Raw genomic sequence first — 21,915 nt, 5'->3', positions numbered from 1 at the left:
CTTACAAAAGGGCACGGTTAACTTTTCCCGTTTTATGGATAAAGCAACAGGAACTCAGAGAAGTTAAGGGCCTTCCAAGCACATAAATGGTGGAGGGTGCCTTCTACTCCAGGATTGCCTGACAGTAGGACCTGTGTGTTCCTGACCAGTGCTCTAGCCCTCAAATATTTATATACTCCGTAAATCCCCTAAGGCTTTGAGATGATTTGTAAGAATACATGTGATACGGTAAACTAAAAACACGTAAGTCAGGATCATGGAGAATACAAATAGAATAGTAAAGTAACATCTGGAGGAGAGAAAAATACTCTGATTGTCCATACTGGTTAATACAGTTGGGCTGCGGATTTAGTCGTGAACTTCTTGTCGACTCAAGAAAAAAGAGAATTAAAAAAAAAAGAGAAGTTGAATTCATTTTGGCCAAAGAAAACATTTTCATTCCTCTGGAAAACTAAAGCTTTTCTAACGTGTAGGTCTTCATCGTAAAACCTGGGCAGGGCTCGATTGCTACCAGATGGTTCAGTTGCAGGCCCGGGGTCCTAACCAGCTAGGGAGAGAGTAGGGACTCTCACACTTGAAGGAATATTTGGAATGAAAGTACTCTGAACGGTAACAGTTTTCAGTAACACCTTCTGAATATCCCCCCGCCCTCCCCCTGCCTCCAGGACTTTGTAAAGGCTGATGCCCTGTCCCCTGGGGTGGTTCCAGTCTTTGTTTGCTCTTAACAGTTCTTCATTGAGCCCCTGCCGTATGCCAGGGCCTGTCTAGGCATCGAGGACCCCGCGGTGATGGTCACGTCCCCACCCTGATACCTTTGGTGCCTCCACCCTGTCACTGTCTATTACTGGGTTTTTTTTTCTGGACTGACTTCGGTTTACCCTCCTTTCACGGTTTTATAAAACCCCATGAAGACACTCAGCACCTTACGCTGTAACTGTCTACGTCTTCCGCCCTGTGCTGTCTCTGATTCAGGTTGCTGTGCGTTTCCAAGACCTAAAAATAATAGCAGCTGCCAAATGGGGAACACAGCCTACTGTGTGTCAGGTGCTTTAGATACGTTTTCCGTGACGCTTCCACAGCTTGTAGAGCGGCGGCACTTGAGCATTGTTGGTTCACCTGCCTTTTAAGAAGCTGGTGAAAGTAACATATCCCCTAGAAAAATCATCTCATAGCGCTTTTATGTTTAATCTCTGAGGGTTTGAAGAGCCACCAAAGCACACGGGTGGACCGCTTCCCTAGATCCTAGGTTAAGAATACCTGCTTTAAAGGGGCGCCTGGGTGGCTCATGCAGTTAAGTGTCCTACTTTAGCTCAGGTCATGATCTCGCAGTTCGTGGGTTCGAGCCCCGCGTCGGACTCTGTGCTGACAGCTCAGAGCCTAGAGCCTGCTTCACATCCTCTACCCCTCCCCTGCTCGTTCTCCCTCTCTCTCAAAAATAAAGAAACATTAAAAACTTTGGAGACAAAGAATATTTCCTTTAAAGAGATGTGTTACTTCCATTTTTCAGATGAGGAAACTGGGTCAGGAGGAGGTTAATTAACTTGCAAGTTGGACGGTGGATAGTGGAACGACCTTGACCCTAAGTCCTCTTGACTCTAAACTCTTTGTTTTTCCCATTGTCCAAAAGTATAGATGCTCAGTAAATAACTGAGTGTGTGGAAGGCTAAAAAGGGAACTTTCTAGGGTATGTGTTCCAAAATATAATAAAACATCCATATGATAATCAGATTAGACAAGAAGATTTTTCTCAAGTATTCGGACTTAACTGCCAAAATCTTTTGTGTTGCTTGCAACTTTTTCCAAGTGACAATCTCCTCCCACCGCCCCCCCCCCCTCCGCCACTCCTCCCCACGATACCAGTTCCAACAGTTTTTGCTTCTGATGCCATTTCTGTTTGGCTGTGCACATTTCTTACTCTTGTGTTGAATTATGTTTTCTTCGGGTGCCAAGGCAGATGGATGGCACTTTTGTTATGATTCAGATATAAATAGCATCTGTTAAAAACTGGACATTAATACTTATCTGGCAAATAAACACACGTATCAGTGAAACAGCCCTCTGATTGTGTTTGCCAGCGGTCAGGAGTGTATTTGATGGCCCGTCACTTGGTGCTTGTGTGGGCGCATTGGTTTCGTAATGCGTCTTAATCTCTACCTCACCGAGTCCTGAAGTCATTAATTAATGTCTCGGAGTTCTCTGTTGAGAGCCCAAACTGAGGGTGACGTGTGGCCAGAGGCGACCTACACAGACCTCATCAGAGCGCCGTGCTCAGACTCAGGGAGGGCCCTGTTCAGCTTTCAGAATCAAGGGTCAAATTAGCTTAGCTTTCTTGCCCTCGCAGCACTAGGTGTCCGCCGTGGTCCATCGCGAACGAAGCTCACCGTGTACCAGGCTGCGTGGTAGGCGCCGGGTGTCAAGAGGGGAGGTCGGCCAATCCCACCACTGGGGAGGCTCACTAGCCGGCAGGGGCCACAGGTACACAGCCAACAGAAGATCCCCGAAGCAGAGGATTAGAGTGAACATAGAGTTAGGGCTAGAGTGATGGCCCGGGAGGCGATAATACTTTATAGTTTTGGTCCCACCTGGCCCCACAGCAAAGGAATGGAATTATGGTGCCTTTGACCTTTGTGTCCTTTTCTTTATGTTTATTTCAAGTTTATTTATGTATTTTGAGAGAGAGACAGAGACAGAGAGATCACGAGTGGGGGAGAGGCAGAGAGAGAGAGAGAGAGAGAGAGGGAGAGAGAGAATCCTAAGTAGTCTCTATGCTGCCAGTGCCGAGCCCGACGCGGGGCTCAAGTCCATGAACCGTGAGACCATGACCTGAGCCGAAGTCAAGAGTCTGACACTTAACGGACTGAGCCACCCAGCGCCCCTGTCTTGAGTAAATCAAACAATTGGTAAAACAAAACTGTGAGACCAGATTCTCCATAAAAGCACGAGTAGTTTTGTTTAAGGAAGATAGGAAGGAAGGCCTCATGAAGGAGGGGCTGCACCCTCAATCTTGAAAGATGAATCGCAGCGTGCAGGCAGGAGAGGTGGAAGGAAATCCTAGCAAAAGCGTGAACCAGAACTCAGAGGTGAGGAACGACACGGCGCGTTCCGAGTGCTGCCTGATGATGCCGCCCGCGTGGAGCGCTGGGATCTGCTGGTCGCGGGGGGGCCAGCATGTTAATGATGGGAATGATCCTGTCCCCACAGTTAAGAGTTTGGTTTCAGCTCAGATAACCCTGGAGAAGTAGTGTAGGTTTTTTTTTCTTTTTTAAACTTCATAATTTTAGACTCACAAATCTGTTACAGAATCAGTACAGAGAGTTCCTCTGTGCACCCCGGTGCCCCCCTAACCCGCCGCACCATGATAACACCTTACCAAGTAGTCGTAGTACAGTGATCAAAATCAGGATAACGCCATTGGGACTGTACTAGTGGCTAAACTATGGGCTGTATTCAGGTCTCACTAGTTTGACATGTTTTCTCTCGGTACGTAGTTCTATGAGATTCTAACACATGTATAGTTTCACATTGTACATTTTTTTTTTAAATTTTTTTTTCAACATTTATTTATTTTTGGGACAGAGAGAGACAGAGCATGAACGGGGGAGGGGCAGAGAGAGAGGGAGACACAGAATCGGAAACAGGCTCCAGGCTCTGAGCCATCAGCCCAGAGCCCGACGCGGGGCTCGAACTCACGGACTGCGAGATCGTGACCTGGCTGAAGTCGGACGCTTAACCGACTGTGCCACCCAGGCGCCCTCACATTGTACATTTTTAAGCCAGGGAGCCACACAACTCTAGCGCTTTCTAGTGCGCTAGAAAGAGAAATCCTGGCAACAGAGGAGACGGGTTGGAGGGAGAAGGTGGGATCTGGAAGTGATGTGCGGGGCTATTTCTGTAACCCAGATGAGCGAGGATGAATGGAGCAGTGATGGAGGGATGGAATGGGGCAAGGAAAAGACCGAAGAGTGTTTTGCAAGTAAACTTGACCATCCTCGCCAGCCGCTCAGAAAGAGAGCTGGAGGCCAGAGTCAAAGGCAGGGATTTCTGCCGTAACTTACCAAGGTTCAGGAGTGGAAGCAAATTCATTTGTTTACTCAGTGAATCTGAACACCCCTGACCGCTAGTCCCTAGACCGGGACCTGAGGCTGTACCGATCACACAAATTAACCCGGCCCTTGCTTTTTTTGGAACTTAAAGTCTACGAGACAAGCATTAACTGAATACTCATGACAAACTGGGCTAAGGGCTGTGAAGGACAACAGAGGTCGTGCGTGTGTGTAAGGGGGGTGTGGCCTAGTGTGGGGGTGCCAAGGAAGACTGCATCTGTGGCCTTGGTCTTGGGCAGCAGCGGCCCCTGGGAACTTTCCAGTGAGGTGAATTCTCAGGCCCCACCCTCCCCAGGATCTAGATCTAGAATCAGGACCTGGAGCTGGCGCCTGGGGATCGGTTCCTAACAAGCCCTCCAAGCGGTTGTGACGGTCACTGGAGTTTGAGAACCACTGATCTTTGGGAGGAGGAGGAGAGCATTAGGCAGACCCTAATGCGAAGGGCGAGTGGTCTAGGTGGGGGGGCCATGGCTCTGAAAACAGAGCTTCCGTGCAGGATAGGCCACATCACACAGATGGCCAAAGGCTTCTGTGGCTGAGGTTCAAGGAACTGGGGAGAGGGAGACCGATGGAGGAGCAGGCAAGAGCTGTCCCACAGGGCCTCGCGACACCATTGAGGGCTTTGGTTTTAATCCTAAGGACAACAGGAAACAGTTGCCGTTCTTTTGATTTTGTTTCTTTAAGTTTTATTTTAAGAGAGGGAGAGAGAGAGAGAGCGAGCGAGCATGAGCGGGGGAGGGCAGGGAGAGAGAATCCCAAGCAGGCTGTGCACTGTCAGTGCAGAGCCCGATGCCGGGCTTGAGCCCATGAACCGTGAGGTCATGAGCTGATCCGAAACCAAGAGTCGAATGCTTAACCAGCTGAGCCACCCCAGCACCCCGGAAGCAGTTGGGAGTTTTTCCAGCAAGGAGGAAACACGAGGATGTCGGCACTTTAAAATGTTTATTCTGGCTGCTGTGAGGAAACTAGAGGGTGTGTGATTGTGGTGCATGTGGGGCGCGTGTGTGATCTGGACACAGGCAGGTTAGTGATGCGCCTACAGGGCTGACATAGCTCCCCCGGGAAGCCTACAGTTTAGTATGAATTCACGCGGAGGACCTGCCTGAGGCTTTTGACACGATTCTCCAGTCGCCTGCAAAATCAGCTGATGATTTTACGGACCCACAGGCTCCACTCTTGTGGCTCGATAGGCTAAACGAGAAAATCTGCCTGCCAATCTGTGCTAATTCCTTGCTCTCGAATTTTTCAGAACCCACAGCTTCCGAAGTAGTTAGTTTCGAAGGAAATGAGACGAAATAGCCCCCAGACGAATGTTGCCACGGTCAACAGCACCAAGTCCTGCAGTACCAAGGCCAGCTGAGACACTGCTCGGGCGTGTGGCTCAAGTTCACAGTACCGTGCCGGGCGTAAGGCTTCGAGAGAAGGGTGCTTTACTGGCTGTTAATGATACCGTTATCAGTCCTGTCTGGTTGGGGCCAGTCATTCATGCAGCAGGCACATACCAAATGCTGATTTTTGTGCCGAAATTGTCTAGGGACTTGCATATTTGTCATATCAGCAAGTATCAGCTTATTCATTTTATTTAAAAAAAAATTTTAATGTTTATTTATTTTTGAGAGACAGAGACAGAGCATGAGCAGGCAAGGGGCAGAGAGAGAGGGAGACGCAGAATTGGAAGCAGGCTCCGGGCTCTGAGCTGTCAAAACAGAGCCCGATGCGGGGCTCGAACTCACAAACCACAGGATCGTGACCTGAGCCCAAGTCGGATGCTCAAACGACCGAGCCACCGGGTGCCCCTCGACTTATGCGTTTTAAAGCCGAAGGCCCTTAATTTGGTGCTCAACACGACTACAAATATTTGACGAGTCTGGGGCCATCGGAAAACCATGGAGCACCATGGAGCCTGCCTTGCCACGGGGGCCGTGGGTGCAGGTTTGCTGGTGGCCACGCGCTCGGTTTCCCCCATAGGTGGCGGCAGAAGCAAAACTTTCCCTTGCCGAGAGCTCAAGTGGGAAACCAGCGCGGCGGGCCTTTGCCAGCATCTGAGGACTTGCTTGGGCCCGGCAGCACTATAAAAATAGGCTATGTTAACCGCTCCTTGTCTGCTCCCGGGAGCTGGAGGAGAGAGCGTACTAGTTTCCAGCTCGTGCATTTGAAAAGGCTGCCAGCGAAACAGGTTTTGAGCTGGGAACAGCTGTTTGACAGCCAGCGCACGGGCAGGTCTTCTGACACAACTTGGCTGTGGCCTGTTGCCGTAGCTGTGTCGTCGTGTTAGGTGTTGGGGAGTCTGAGAACGGTCATTAGGTGAGAGTGGATTTCTGAGCCACCGTCTGAAATGAGATTTTGGGGCTCGCGATCGAGAAAGCACGTTACAAACAAAATGGTGTAAGCTTTTTCTTTAGATCTGTGTTCGGGAGCAGCCAGGCATTCGTGCTGATAGAGGTTACCACACAACCACAGCACTCGGATCAGTTAAACTTAACGTCCATTGTGTTTTGGACACCGTAATCAGACGTGGCCCCTGCTGTCATGAAGTTAAGAGCCTAGCAGGGAAGGGAGACGCGGAACAGTCATAAGGGTCTTGGGTGTTAATTGAGACCTTTTTGACCCTGGTCACCAGTGCTCGGGGAAGGGCCCAGAGTGAGAATCATGGGTGATACTGAAACTGCTGTGTTGGGTGGTGGGAAAGAGGGTGACGACCCTAAACGGGACCCAGAAGTGGGAAGAGGTGCGTGTGTGTGCGTGCATGCGTGTGCGTGTGCAAGTGTGTGCGTGTCAGTATGTGTTGGGAGGAGAGTGACGTTGAATGACAGGGCTGTGAAAATCCTTCACTCATTAATTTGAGAAACACTTCTGGAACCACAGTCATGTGTTGGGTACTCTGGGGCTGGGAGTTCAGTGGTGTAGAAGTTCTGGAGCCTATTATTTCATGGAGCCTATAACGGAGGTTGCCATTTCTCAAATGCAAGCGTGACTCCCAGCCGTGGTGAGTGCGGCGCAGGGGAAGGACTGGCTTTGATGAGAGAGTGTGGAGGACGATGCAGATGGGGTAATCAGGGAAACCCCTCCCAGGAGGTGACAGTCACACCCATATCTGCAGGTGACAGGAGTTGGCTGGGTGGGGAGAGGGACCCCCCAGGCCATGGGAGGCCAGGAGGGGCGAGGGAGGGGGCCGGAGCTAGGTCATGGGCTGCCTGGGGGGGCCCTGGTAGGCATGTTCTTTCTAACATGCTGCGAGACATTTGTTAAAGAACATTTAAAATAAAAAAGATCACTGATTTCCTCCCTCCCCCCCCACATGCCAACATAGCTATTTTTGTCACATCTTGTAGACTCTATCCACATGTGAAAACACATTTTTCATTCATTTTTTTTTTTAATTTGTTTATTTTGGAGAGAGAGAGAGAGCACACCCATGCGTGCAGGGGAGGGGCAGAGAGAGAGGAAAGAGAGACTCTCAAGCAGGCTCTGCACTGTCAGTGCAGAGTTCGACGCGGGGCTGGATCCCATGAACCATGAGATCGTGGCCTGAGCGGAATGAGAGTCGGACGCTCAACCGGCTGAGCCCCCCCGGGCACCCTTGTGAAAACACGTTTTTATATCATTGTGTTCATAGTACTTTTTCTCTTAACATTGTTCTAAACACGTTTTTATGTTTCGACATACTTATAATCGTTATTTATGCTACTCCATTAAGCATGTTAACGTTGAGAGGTTTGTGTTATATTTTGAGTTTGATTTCTGAGTTTGTGTGGATGTGTCTTGTAGTGTGGGTGGGAGTAGGCTTGGAATTCATGCTGTAAGGGGAGGTATTGGTTAAAATGAGGTTTGGGAAGGGGCGCCTGGGTGGCTCATTTGGTTAAGCATCCGACTTGGGCTCAGGTCATGATCTCACGGTCTGTGAGTTCGAGCCCGGCGTCGGGCTCTGTGGTAACAGCTCAGGGCCTGGAGCCTGCTAAAAGATTCTGTGTCTCCCTCTCTCTCTGGCCCTTCCCATCTCGAGCTCTGTCTCTCTGTCCCTCTGTCTCTCTGTCTCTCTCTCTCTCTCTCTCTCAAAAATAAACATTAAAAAAAATGAGATTTGGGAGGAGGGTGAGAGCCTGTATGGGGTTCTGGAGAGAGCATGAGCAGGGGGGACCCTTGGTGGAGGAAGCCCGTGGCTCAGACATGTGGAGCCACAGGCCCTGGAGGCAGGTCACTTAATAACCACGGATTCTTTCTGCTAAATTGAATTCGGTTGACTGGCTAAATTGTTTTTTACGATACCCTATCATTTGGAATATATTTGTAAATCAGCTTGCATTCTTGTAATCCCTGTGTTTAGAACAGTAGACAAGGGGTTGCCAGCTGAGTCTAAGAGAGTGAGGGGGGTGTGAGGCTGGGATGGAGGAGGCAGCACAAGCCCCGGAATCCTAATATTTGATTAGATTATTATGTAGATGACTCACATTTAATTTTCCACATGTTCTTTTAAGTAGGTTGCAGAATTGTGGGGCACTTTGGGCAATGCAAGGTACCCCTTCTTGAGTATTGACAGATTTTCTCATCTGTGCGTTTCTATGAGAAGACACACAAATCACTCATGCACGAATGCAAGTGCATACACACACACACACACACACACACACACACACACACACACACACAGCCCTGGCTCAACTGGGCAAAAAGCCTAACGTTAAATTCAGGAGAGTTCAAGTCTTGGCCTCATGAGTCAATTTGGCTTTTCTCTCTGGATTCACCGTTTGCCAGCAAAATAGGTGCTCAGTTATTGCTAGGCGGGTCTACATGGAATCGCTTTGGTGTAATGTTTGTGGTCTTTTACTTCATTTTGATATTAAGCAGGGAACTTTACGGAGCCCCCTTCAAAAACTATAGACTCATAAATCAGCTTCTGGGTCTTCTGACCCAACGGTTTCAGCTTGTTAATGCACACTTGGCTGGGTCAGCCCCAACCCCCGAGTTTCCGATTGGTTGGTCTGGGTGGGGCCTGATAAAATGCCTCTCTAAAAAGGTTCTAGGTAATGCTGCTATTGTTGGTTCAGGGACCACATTTTGAGAACTACTCGTTTAAAGCTACCTATCTGCCTGTGTGTCTGCTTCAACAGCCTTTAAAAAAATTTCTTTAATTTATTTTGAGAGAGAGAGAGGGCATGCATGTGCATGAGCGGGGGAGGAGCAGAGAGAGAGGGAGAGAGACAATTCAAGCAGGTTCTGCACTGTCACTGCAGAGCCCAACATGGGGCTTGATCCCATGAACCACGAGATCATGACCTGAGCTGAAATCAAGAGTTGGGCGCTCAACCGACTGGCCACCCCGGCGCCCATGCAATAGCCTTTTAAAACCATGGCATTTCTGCATAAGGAATCTACAAATGAACTAGCTTTCCCCCCACTTTGACATGAACTGACAGTGGCATCTCTTGGGAAAGGTCTTTAATCTAACCCCAGAGCAAGAGTGATTCAGTGCACATCCTGAGCAACTCGAGGACAGGAAGTTGCTAAGTTTCTACATGCCGCCTCAGTGCTATTGCACTTGCTGTGGGTAGGCCCGCTCCTGTGCTTGAAAAACATGCCGCGTTTTCCTAAAATCCTGAGTTAGATGGTGAGCGGTTGGAGGTTGGGCTGCACCCTCCTCCCTCCGTCCCTCCACCCTCACCCATGTGCGGCCTGCAGCATTTGCTCAAGAATGAATCGCCAAGGGGGTAGTTGCTTGGAAAATGCTGATACCGCAAATGTCCATGTTGAACACCAAACAGGCTCCATGGTCACAGCTACCTGGATCTGGCTCTTTGGAATATCCGTATAGTAAGTGACGTCTCTCTGGCTTTTATGATCCTGCAATTGGTAGAAACTGGAACCAGAGAAGACCCAACAGGTCACAGACCATTCTCCTGCTGGAAGAGGATTATTCCCTGCGGTGTGCTCAGTGGCATTAGGAAGAATTACTTTTCATATGATTATTATTTTTTTTTTCCTGCTGTCTTCAACTAAGTGTTTCTTGAATTGAATCGCTTTGTATTCAAGTAATAAAATGCACAACAGGCAGTACATTTCTGGGTGATTATCTCACTCCTCAGGTGGTGTAATAAGGCACGAGGCCAAGGCCCTGGCATGCCTTATTGTTATTAGGAAGGAAATTTATGGATAAAATAAAGCGAGCAGTTATTTGCATCAGCAGTAACCACAACAAGGAATGCAATTATGGCAGGTCCTCCTCACGTGTGTGCAGAGCAGGGTGAGGCGGGGCGGGGAGGGGGGTGCGGTGAGTGCTCCCTAACCAGCCATACAGCTCGGGTAACCAGAGATTTGTCCCCTCCTGCAAGGAGCTTGTTAGGAATTGTGTAAAAAACAACAGGAAGGCCTTGGCCACAGACAGCCGTATGAACTTGGTACCTGGGATGAGCTCTCCCCCGGACCCGCTCTGGGCTTAGCAGCTGCGTCGTCCTGGACACCTTGCTGGCCTCTCCTGAGTGTCAGCGTCGCCACTGATGAAATGGCGTCGCCACTGATGAAGTGCAGCCAGTGGCTGGGCATGAGGAGGGTTCAGTGGTGGGTTTTCATGAATCTTAAGCACATTTCCTGGCTCAAAGTAAGCCCCCAATAAATGCTAATGGAATTAGAATTTTTTTCCTTCTTTTTAAAAATTTTTTAAAAAATTTAATTCCAAGTTCGTTAACATACAGTGTACCAATAATTTCAGGAATAGAATGTAGTGATTCATCACTTACGTATAACGCCCAGTGCTCATCCCAGCAGGTGCCCTCCTTAATGCTCCTCACTCCTTTAGCCTTTCCCCCTACCCAACGCCCCGCCAGCAACCTTCAGTTTGTTCTGTGTATTTAAGAATCTCTTATGGTTTGTCTTCCTCTCTGTTCTTGCATTATTTTTGCTTCCCTTCCCTTATGTTCATCTGTCTTGTATCTTAAATTCCCCATATGAGTGAAGTCATGTATTTGTCTTTCTCTGACTGACTTATTTCACTTAGCATAGTACACTCTAGTTCCATCCACGTTGTCGCAAATGGCCAGGTTTCATTCTTTTTGATCGCCAAGTGATAGTCCCTTGTATGTATAGGTATATACACATATAAATATGTATGTGTATCTCATCTTCTCTATCCATTCATCGGTTGATGGACATTTGGGCTCTTTCCACACTTCAGCTCTTGCCGATAGCGCTGCTATAAACATTGGGGTGCTTGTGCCCCCTTTGAATCAGCACTCCTGTATCCTTTGGATAATGATCTAGTCGTGTACAATTGTGGAGTCACGGGGAGTTCTATTTTGAACTGTGTGAGGAAACTCCATACCATTTTCCAGAGTGACTGGACCAGTTTGCATTCCCACCAGCAGTGCAAAAGGGTTCCTCTTTCTCCGCATCCTCGCCAACATCTGTTGTTGCCTGAGTTGTTAGTTTTAGCCATTCTGACAGGTGTTGAAGTCTGACATTGTGATGCTTCCTGCTTTGGTTTTCTTTTTCAGGATGGCTTTGGCTATTCAGGGTCTCCTCTGGTTCCATACAAATTTTAGGATTGTTTGTTCTAGCTTTGTAAAGAATGCTTGTGTTATTTTGATATAGATTGCATTGGATATGTAGATTTCTTTGGGTAGTATTAACATATTAATAGTATTTGTTCCTCCCATCCATGAGCATGGAATATTTTTCTGGTTTTTTGTGTCTTCTTCAATTTCTTTCATAAGCTTTCTATAGTTTTCTGTGTACAGAGTTTTCACCTCTTTGGTTAGGTTTATTCCTAGGTATTTTATGGTTTTTGATACGTTGTAAATGGGATTGATTCCTTGATTTCTCCTTCTTCTGCTTTATTATTGGTGTATAGAAATGCAGCCGATTTCTGAACATTGATTTTATATCCTGCAACTTTGCTGAATTCATGAATCAGTTCTAGCAGTATTTTGATGGAGTCTTTGGGTTTTCCACATAGAATATGTTGTCTGCAAAGAGTGAAAGTCTGACTTCCTCCTTGTCAATTTGGATGCCTTTTATTTCTTCGTGTTGTTTGATTGTTGAGGCTAGGACTTCCAACACTATGTTGAATAACTGTGGCGAGAGTGGACATCTTTGTCGTGTTCCTGACCTTAGGGGGAACGCTGTCCGTTTTTCCCCATTGAGAATGATATTAGCGGTGAATCTTTTGTATACGGCCCTTATGATCTCGAGGTGTGATCCTTATATCCCTATTTTCTTGAGGGTTTGTTTTTTTCAAGAAAGGTTGCTGTATTTTATCAAATGCTTTTTCAGCATCTATTGAGAGGATCATGTGGTTCTTACCCTTTCTTTTGTTAATATGATGTATCACATTGATTGATTTGTGGATATTGAACTAGGCCTGCATCCCAGGAATAAATCCCACTTGACTGTGGTGAATAATTCTTTTAATGTATTCTTGGATCCAGTTTGCTAATATCTTGCTGGGAATTTTTGCATCCATGTTCCTCAGGGAAATCGGTCTGTAGTTCTCTTGTTTAGTAGAGTCTTTATCTGATTTTGGAATCCAGGTAATGCTGGCCTTGTAGAATGAATTTGGAGGTTTTCCTTCCATTTCTATTTTTTGGAACAGCTTCAAAAGAATAGGTGTTAACTCTTCTTTAAATGTTTGGTAGAATTCCCCTGGAAAGCCATCTGGCCCTGGACTTTTGTTTGTTGGGAGGTTTTTGATTACTGATTCAATTTCTTTACTGGTTATGGGTCTGTTCAAATTTTCTCTTTCTTCCTGTTTCAGCTTTGGTAGTTTATATGTTTCTAGGAATTTGTCCATTTCTCCCAGATTACCCAATTTGTTGGCATATAGTTGCTCATAATATTCTCTTATTATCATGTGTATTTCTGCAGTGGTGGTTGTGATCTCTCCTCTTTCATTCGTGATTTTATTTATTTGGGTCCTTTCAGTTTTCTTTTTGATCAATCTGGCTAGAGGTTTATCAATTTTGTTAATTCTTTCAGAGAACCAGTTCCTGGTTTCATTGATCTCTTCTACTGTTTTTTGATTTCAATATCACCGATTTCTGCTCTAATCTTTATTATTTCCCTTCTTCTGCTGGTTTTGGGCTTTATTTGCTGTTTTTTTTCTCCAGCTCTTTTAGGTGTAAGGTTGTGTATTTGAGACCTTTCTTCCTTCTTTAGGAAGTCCTGGTATGCTATATGCTTCCCTCTTATGACCACCTTCACTGCATCCCAGAGGCTTGGGCTGTTGTGTTTTCATTTTCATTGGCTTCCATGTACTTTTTAATTTCCTCTTTAATTTCTTGGTTAACCCTTTCATTCTTTAGCAGGATGTTCTTTAATCTCCAATTATTCATGGTCTTTCCAGATTTTTTTCTTGTGATTGATTTCGAGTTTCATAGCATTGTGGTCTGAAAATATGCAAGGTATGGTCTCGATCTTTTTGTATCTGTTGAGGGCTGATTTGTGATCCAGTATGTGATCTATTCTGGAGAATGTTCCATGTGCACTTGAGAAGAATGTGTATTCTGCTGCTTTAGGATGAAACATTCTGAATGTATCTGTTAAGTCCATCTGGTCCGGTTGTCATTCAGAGCCATTGTTTCCTTGTTGAGTTTCTGCTTAGATGATCTGTCCACTGTTGTAAATGGGGTGTTGAAGTCCCCTACTATTATGTCATTGTTATCAATGAGTTTCTTTATGTTTGTGATTAATTGATTTATGTATTTGGGTGCTTTCACATTGGGGGCCTAAGTATTTACAATAGTTAGATATTATTGTTGGATAGACCCCTTAATTATGATATAATGCCCTTCTTCAGTCTTTATTTTAAAATCTAGTTTGTCTGAAAGAAATATGACTACTCCACCTTTCTTTTGATGACCATTAGCATGATAGATGGTTCTCCATCCCCTTACTTTCAACCTGCAGGTGTCTTTAGGTCTAAAATGAGTCTCTTGTAAGCAACATGGAGATCGGTCTTATTTTCTTATCCGTTCTGATACCCTGTGTCTTTTTTTTTAAATTTTTTTAAATTTATTTATTTTTCAACGTTTATTTATTTTTGGGACAGAGAGAGACAGAGCATGAATGGGGGAGGGGCAGAAAGAGAGGGAGACACAGAATCGGAAACAGGCTCCAGGCTCCGAGCCATCGGCCCAGAGCCCGACGCGGGGCTCGAACCCACGGACCGCGAGATCGTGACCTGGCTGAAGTCGGACGCCTAACCGACTGCGCCACCCAGGCGCCCCTATTGGAGTGTTTAGTCCGTTGACATTTAGGGTGAAAGATACGAATTTAGCGCCATTGTGTTGCCTGTTGAGTTCGTGTTTCTGATGATGTTCTCTGGTCCTTTCTAGTCTTTGTTGCTTTTGGTCTGTTTTGTTTTGTTTTGTCTTTTCTCCACTCAAAGTGTCCCCCTTAAAATTTCTTGCAGGGCAGGTTTAGTGGTCACGAATTCATTTAGTTTTTGTTTGTCTGGGAAACTCTTTATGTCTCCTTCTATTTTTAATGACAGCCTTGCTGGATAAAGAATTCTTGGCTGCATATTTTTCCAATTCAACTCCTTGGATATATCCTGCTACTCCTTTCTGGCCTGCCAAGTTTCTGTGGCTAGGTCTGCTGTGAATCTGATCTATCCTCCCTTATAGGTTAAGGACTTTTTTCCCCTTGCTGTTTTCATAATTCTTTCCTTGTCTGTGTATCTTGAGAATTAGACTGTGATTTGCCTTGGAGATGGTCAGTTTTTGTTGAATCCAATGGGAGTTCTCTGTGCTTCTTGGATTTTAATGTCTGTTTCCTTCACCAGACTAGGAATGTTTTCCACTGTAATTTGCTCACATAAACCTGTCTCTTTTTCTCTCTCTTCATTTTTGGGACTCCTATGATTTGGATGTTACTCATTTTTAATAAGTCACTGAGTTCTCTAAGTCTTGTATCATGATCTTTTGCCTTTGTTTCCCACTTTTTTTCTGCTTCATTATTCTCCATAATTTTATCTTCTAAATCACTGATTTGCTGCTCTACTTCATCCATCCTTGCCATTGTGGTATCCGTTCTGGATTGCGTTTTGTTTATAGCAATTTTTTAATTTTTTTTTTTTTAAATATAATTTATTGTCAAATTGGCTAGCATACAGTGTGTAAAGTGTGCTCTTGGTTTTTGGGGTCGATTCCCTTGGTTCATCACTTACATACGTCATCCAGTGCTCATCCCAACAAGTGCCCTCCTCAATGCCCATCGCCCATTTTCCCCTCTCCCCTACCCCCCGCCCAATCCACCCTCAGTTTGTTCTCTGTATTTAAGAGTCTCTTATGCTTTGCCTCCCTCCATCTCTGTTTGTAACTATTTTTTCCCCTTCCCTTCCCCCATGGTCTTCTGTTAAGTTTCTCAAGATCCACATATGAATGAAAACATATGATATCTGTCCTTCTCTGACTGACTTATTTCACTTAGCATAATTCGGTTATAGCATTTTTAATTTCATCTAGACTAGATCTTATTTCTTTCATCTCCGCAGAAAGGGACTCTCTGCTTTTTTTCAACCCCAGCTAGTATTCTTATTATGGTTCTCAATTCTAGCTCAAACATCTTGCTTATATCTGTGTTGATTAAGCCCCTTTCATTTCTTCCTCTGCTTTGTTTTTGGGTGAATTCCTTCACTTTGTCATTTTGGAGGAAGAAAAAAATTAAAATAAAAATTAAAAAATTAAAAACAAAACAAAAAAATCAAAGAAATGAAGCTAGATCCTAGGTGGGTGTGTTTGGTCAAGCTTGCTGAAAGGAGCTTGATAGAATAAAGAAAAAAGGAAAAGAAAAAAAATTAAAAAAATTTATATAATAAAATAGAATAAAATGAAATTAAATAAAACATTTAAAAAATAAAGCAAAAAAAAATAAAATTTTCTCTTTCTATACCAATGGTTTTGGGGGACAGATTTGCTCAGCCCCCTGTAAGTGTTTTCACTCTTTCTCTCTTCTTCTCTCCAGCCACTTATGGGGAGTGCTTTTCTTGAACAATCCTGATGTGCCACATTCTCTCCCTTTCCCTTTCTCTGTCCTCTCTGCAAAACAACTCCCTACCCTCCACAGCTTTTCTTTCCTCCAGTTCACCTCTCTGTAATGCGTACCTGCCAAGTTCTGTGGCTCAAGTTATGCAGATTGTTGTGTTAATCCTCAGATCAATTTCCTAGGTGCTTAAAATGGTTTGGTGCTTATCTGGCTGCATTTCGGGGACAAGACAAGCTCAGGGTCTCCGTGCTGTGCTGCCATATTCTGAAACCTTTTTTTTTCCTTCTTAAAATTCTTCATGAACTTGAGTTTCTGGTCTCTTCACTTCCTTAGTTTTGTGCAATTATTTCAGAGACACCAAGAATTCCCATCATTCTTGGGGCCCCTTTCTGGACAATATGCGCACGTGATGCCCCTTGCTGTATAGCACTTGCTTTTCAAAACCTTGCCCCCAATTAAATCCAACTCTCCACTTCCGTGGGTCTGGTTCTTGAGTTCATGTCCATGGACCTTGGATGGGCTATTACAACTCCTTGCCCGCCATTCTTCACCTCCCACCTCACGCCCCCTTGCCATCTCTTCTGGACCACTTTTTACTTTTTGTCCTGGATGCCTATCCCATCCTCAATGATGCTGATGGCCCAATCTCCCATTTCACAGAGGACATAGACACGAGCTGGAGGGAAGCAACATGCACTCTCCTCACCGCATCTGTGTCTACTGTCTTCTCCTTTGTCACAAGTGATGAACTGAGTGTGCTCCTCAGAAGGCTCATCCATGGGATGAGATCCTGCCTCCACTGGTGAACCCATGGGAACTGGTGACCCCTCCTTTCAGTCCTGCTTCATTATTCTTTGCCTTGCCATTGGATCACTACCAGAAGTCTTTATAGCTGCTTCCAGTTCTCCTGTCTTAAAGACATTTCTTCTTCGACCTTCATGCCTCCTTCAGTTACCACACTGTTGCTCTGCTTTAAAGCAGAGATTCTTTTACTCTGAGTTTATGTGTACCTTGATTAGGCTCCCCCTCTAACTTCCCAGTTCCACCAGCCTGGTACCTCTTGGGGTGATCAGTACTGGTTGCATGGCTTGATCCGAAGGGCAATTTTTGGTCCTTATCTTCAATGATGATCACTGTAGCTTTTGACATGTACCATGACTCCCTCCTTGAAATATGTTCCTTGCTCAATTTCCAGGACACTTCAGTCTCCTGGTTTTTCTCATTTCTCATTGGAGCTCTTTTTCATCTTTTGCTGGTTCCTCCTCATCTTCTTGAACTCTGAATGTTGGAATACCCCAAAGCTCAGCTCTGACATGTTTTCTCTTTTTACACCTGCTTTCATGGTGGGCTGATCTGACATCATGCCTTATTTCCATTATATGCTGACAGTCCTCACACTTGTATCTCCAGTCGCAGACTCTTCCCCAGACTCAAGCTCCAATATCCAACTGCCTATTCAGTATCTCCCCTGGGAAAATGAACATGTATCTCCAACTCAACATGTGCAGAATGAAACTTTCGATCTTCCCCTCAAAAGCTGTCCTTTCCCATCTCAGTTAATGGCCACTTCCTTCAGCCTTTGTCTTGCATGCCAAATCAAATCTATAAGATAATACAATTGACCTTGCCTTCAGAACATATTTAGAATATGACCATTTCTCAACACTTTTACCAAAACGACCCTGGTCCAGGCCACCGTCTTTTCTTGCATGCATTATTTCAGTAGACTTATAATTGATCCCCCTGTTTCCTCCCCTGCCTCTATAAGTCTGTTCTTGACATGTAGTCAGAGGGATCCTTTAAATGCAAAGGCCAGATCATAACCCTGTACATATTTCTCTTCTCTGTATATAACCCTCAAGTGGCTTCACATATCACTCATGGAGAGAGCCCAGCCATCACAGAAGCCTATGTGGTTTTCCTCTGTCTGACCTCCTGTTGTCTCTTTGTCCTCCCAATGGCATTGTTCTCTTCCTGGTTTCTGTCAGATCAGTGTTACCTAGTCCTCCCCACCCCCCGCTGCATTTGTCTTCTCAGTACTTAACCACTTGTATCATTCACTTATTTATTGTTTGTCTTCCAGGACTAGAATATAAGGCCCACCATGTCCATGATTTTGTGTTTTGTTCATTGAACCCCAGACCTCTAGAAGGAAGCTCATTAAATATATTTTGGCTCTGTGAACACATACCAAGCCATGTTCTTCTATAAATTTACCCATGCTATGATTCTAGGTTTCAGTTGAATTTAACTAGTTGAATAAAGATGTATGTGGGACTCCACTGTCAGCCTCACATGGCTTCAAGCCCTGGTATTGTCCCGGCTCACAGGGACCTGTGTAAATAAGGCAGGTCTAGACCAATACCATGCTAGGAAGTCAGGGGCTGCCCAAAGAGAGGTAAACCAGAGCACCAGCCAGTGTGTATTTCTTTAACGTTAAAAAAAAATTCTGATTCATTTCTTCAATCCTGTAAACTTGAGATTCTTAAAATCTAGGGCTTTAGATATATTGTCTAGTCTGGTTCTTCATTCTCAAATAGTGCCACACACATGTATCTATTTTTGAATATTAAATAATTGTGCACTTGCATTTAAAGGTGAAGTCTAATAGAGAAAACTTCTTCCCTCCCCTTCCCTTTGAAGGTTTGCTAAGTTAGGAGCCTCAGACAAGTGATGTTATAAAACTTACTTGTGCCGCTAGAGCTGGATGCCTTTTTCCTTTTTTTACCAAATTGCTCTGGCTAGGACCTTCAGTACAATGTTGAATAGAAGTGGTGAGAGCAGACATCCTTGCCTTGTTCCTGATTTTAGGGGGAAGGCTTTCAAGTTTTGTTCTTTTACCATTCTATACTATGGTAGCTGTTGGTTTTTTACTCATGCCCTTTGTTGGGTCAAGGAAGTTCCCTTCTATTCCTAGCTTGTTGAGTGTGTTTATCAAGAAAAGGTATAAGATTTTGTGAAATGTTTTTTCTGCATCTATTGAGGTGATAATTTTTTTTTAAATTGTATTAATGTGGCGTATTACAGTGACTGCTTTCTATATGTTCAATCACCCTTGAGTGCCTGGGATAATCTCACCTGTTCATGACATCTAATTCTTTTTTAATGTCACTGGATTTGTTTGCAAGTATTTTGTTGAAGATTTTTCCTATATTCCTAAGGAATATTGGTCTTTAGCTTTCTTTAATTATGACTCTGTCTGGATTTGGTAATGCTAGCCTCACAGAATTGTGTTGGGAAGTGTTCCCTCTTATCTGTTTTTTTTTTTTTTCCGTTTGTTTGTTTGTTTTGGAAGAGTTTGTGAGGGATTAATTGGTTTTAATTATTCTTTAAATGTTTCATAGAACATACCAGTGAACCCATTTGGTCCTGGGCTTTTTTTTTTTTTTTTTTTTTTGCAGGAAGTTTTTGATTTCTCATTTAATTTCTTTACTTGGTATAGGTCTATTCAGATTTTCTATTTCTTCTTCAGTCAGTTTCAGTAGCTTGTGTCTTTCTATTTTGTGTAGATTAGCTAATTCATTGGCATACAATTGTTCTAGCATTCCCTTATCCTTTTTGTTTTTATCCTTATCATTTTTTCTTAGAAAATCTAGCCAGAAATGTGTCAATTTTGCTAATCTTTTCAAAGAACTAACTCTGTTTGTTCTCTCTTTTCAATTTCATTTATTTCTGCTCTAATCTTTATTATTTCCTTTATTCTGTTTATTTGGGCTCAGTTTACTCTTATTTTTCTAGTTTCTTAAAGAACAAGATTAAGTTATTGATTTGAGGTTTTCTTCTTTTAAAAAATAATGCAGGCATTTACAGCTGTCAATTCCCCTCTTAAGCACTACATCCCATAATTTTTGGCATGTGTGCCTTCATTTTCATCCATCCAAAAGTATTTGCTAATTTCACTTGTGTTTTTTTTTTTTTTTCCGTTTGGTCCGTTGGGGTTATTTAAGAGTGTGTTATTTAGTTTTGACATATCTGTGAATTACTCAATTTCTTTCTGTTATGGATTTCTAATTTCATTCCAGTGTAGTTAGAGAACATCCTTTGATTATTCATATATTTAAAAATTTTTAAGACTTGTTTTATGTGCTAACATATGATTGAATAATGTTCCATGTGCACTTGAGAAGAGTGTATATTCTACCATTGTTGGGTGGAGTGTTCTTTACATGCCCGTTAGGTCTAATTGGTTTATAGTGTTGTTCAAGTCCTCTATTATTGATTTGTACAGTTGTTCTATCCACTATTAAAAGTGGCCATTGAAGTCTTCAGCTATTATTGTTCAGATGTCAGTTTCTCCTTTCAGTTTTATCAGTTTTTGCTTCATGTATATTGGGGCTCTATTATTGGGTGCATATGTGTTTATGTTACCTTAATTTATGCTTTTTCTAATGCTCCTCTTTTTTATGTAACTTTAAGTTTCTGACTTGTATAATTCTTCCTTCTTTCTGAAGAATTTAACCTTTTTTTTTTTTAAAAGCAGGCTTGCTGGTGACTTATCCTCAGTTTTTGTTTGTGTAAGAAAGTATTATTTGCCTTTAACTTTTGAAGGATAATTTTTCTGGATACAGAATTCTAGGTTGGTAGGTTTTTTTCCCTTTCTACACTAAATGTTTCACCTCACTGTTTCCTAGCTTGCATGGTTTCTACAGGTATGTATGTATATATGAGTCTTTCTTTTTTCTTTCTTTCTTTCTTTCTTTCTTTCTTTCTTCTTTCTTTCTTTCTTTCTTTCTTTCTTTCTTTCTTATTTCTTTCTTTCTTTCTTTCTTTCTTTCTTTCTTTCTTTTCTTCTTTCTTCATGTTTCATAATTTTTTATTGAAAACTAGACATTTTAAATAATGTGGCAATTTTTGAAACATTCTTTCCACTTGTCAAATTTTTGTTTTTGTTTAGTGACTCCTCTCCTCTCCTCCCCTCCCCTCCCCTCCCCTCCCCTCCCCTCCCCTCCCCTCTCCTCTCCTCTTGTAAGCTTCACACTCAGCACAGAGCCCAGTGCAGAGCTTGAACTCAAGCCAGGAGATCAAGACCTAGCTGAAATCAACAGCAACCCACTGAGCCACCCAGGAGCCCCTGTATAGTGACTTTTCTAAACTGACTTTGTAAAGTCTGTATTTTTTGTCACATATGACCATTGAAGTGTCTGATTGGTTAGTTTAGTGATCAGCTCATGATTGGACAGAGATTTCCTTAAATGCCTGCAAATAATAGTCTTCCAGTCTTTGCTGAGGGGCTCTTTGTGTGTATTTGAGTGTTCCTTTAATACTCTGACGGGCAGTTTAGAGACCTACCCTAGGCTTCATTTCCTGCTTGTGCAGAGCCCCAAGGTCAGCCCCAAAGTAAGAGTTGAGGGCCTGCTCCATTCTTTCCTGAGCAAGCACACAGCCCTGGGCTTGTTCACAGCTCTATATGTGTGAGTGGCTTTCTAGACTCCCAAGAATATGTGGGAGCTTCCCTATGGACATCTCATTCCCTAGATTTCCCTTTAAGGTTTTTTTGTTAGTCTATTATTTGCTCCATCTCTTATCTGATCCTTTAGGCAGCTAGAAGCCTAGACAACAGTTGCCTCTGATTTTTTTCAACAAATGCCTTTTGACAATTTCTTGTAATGGTGCTTGAAGGAGCACCAACCCCATTCTCCCCTTTCCAGCGATTGGCAGACTGCTGGATTTTCACTGAAATTGCAGGCTGTTGGTTTCAAGGCTACTGCCTATTTGGGGGCGGGGCGGACGGGAGCAGGGGAAGTTGAAGTGCCACAAAACCTGGTGTTCATACTGAGATTCTGCCATTGTTTATGAATAAGGGCTCCCTAGATTTCTGCAAACCTTTGGTTAATTTCCA

General features: G+C 43.9%; 1 protein-coding gene across 5 annotated transcripts in view; it reads left to right on the top strand.

Moving 5' to 3' along the window:
* Positions 1–21,915, top strand: part of EFCAB6 (EF-hand calcium binding domain 6) — a 245,050-nt gene that overhangs the window by 1,306 nt on the left and 221,829 nt on the right. The window lies entirely within an intron of this gene.

Source organism: Acinonyx jubatus, chromosome B4, assembly GCF_027475565.1.
Source record: "Acinonyx jubatus isolate Ajub_Pintada_27869175 chromosome B4, VMU_Ajub_asm_v1.0, whole genome shotgun sequence".
Lineage (NCBI taxonomy): Eukaryota > Metazoa > Chordata > Mammalia > Carnivora > Felidae > Acinonyx > Acinonyx jubatus.
This window is presented reverse-complemented; position numbering and strand designations above follow the sequence as displayed.